We start from the raw sequence: 730 nt of genomic DNA, 5'->3' as shown, positions 1-730 counted from the left end.
TTTATCGACCCCGAAAAGATGAAAAACAAGGTTGACCTCGGCGGAATTTGAACTCAGAACATAGAGACAGACGAAATACCGCTAAGCATTTCGTCCGGCGTGCTCACATATATGTTTCTTATTTCTTTATTGGCTACAAGGAGCCAAACATAGAGGGGACAAACAAAGACAGGGAAAGGGATTAAGTCGATTACATCGACTCCAGTGCGTAGCTGGTACTTAATTTATCGACCCCGAAAAGATGAAAAACAAGGTTGACCTCGGCGGAATTTGAACTCAGAACGCAGTGGCAGACGAAACACCGCTAAGCATTTCGCCCGACGCGCTAACGTTTCTGCCAGCTCGCTGCCTTCCCTACTGACATTATTTATAAATCCTCAAAGATCTTGGAAGAGCCATCCATGCCCCACTAGTTGGAAGTTGCAGATGATGATAATATTGGTAATACTTAGTTCTCTAATCCTTTTAGGTACTTTTTTTTATCTCTTACTTGTTTCAGTCAATGATTTGTGGGTATGTATACTGGGGCACCATCTTGAGCAGTTTAACCCCAGAATTTTTTTTAAGCCTAGTACTTATTCTAATGGTTTGGGGCCGAAACGCTAAGTTACGGGGACGTAAACAAACCAACGCCGATGATGGGGCATAAACACATGCATACTGATATATACATACACACACACACACACACACACACACACACACACACACACACACACACACACACACA

The sequence above is a fragment of the Octopus bimaculoides genome, chromosome 10 (assembly GCF_001194135.2).
Source record: "Octopus bimaculoides isolate UCB-OBI-ISO-001 chromosome 10, ASM119413v2, whole genome shotgun sequence".
Lineage (NCBI taxonomy): Eukaryota > Metazoa > Mollusca > Cephalopoda > Octopoda > Octopodidae > Octopus > Octopus bimaculoides.
Note: the sequence above shows the minus strand (reverse complement) of the source record.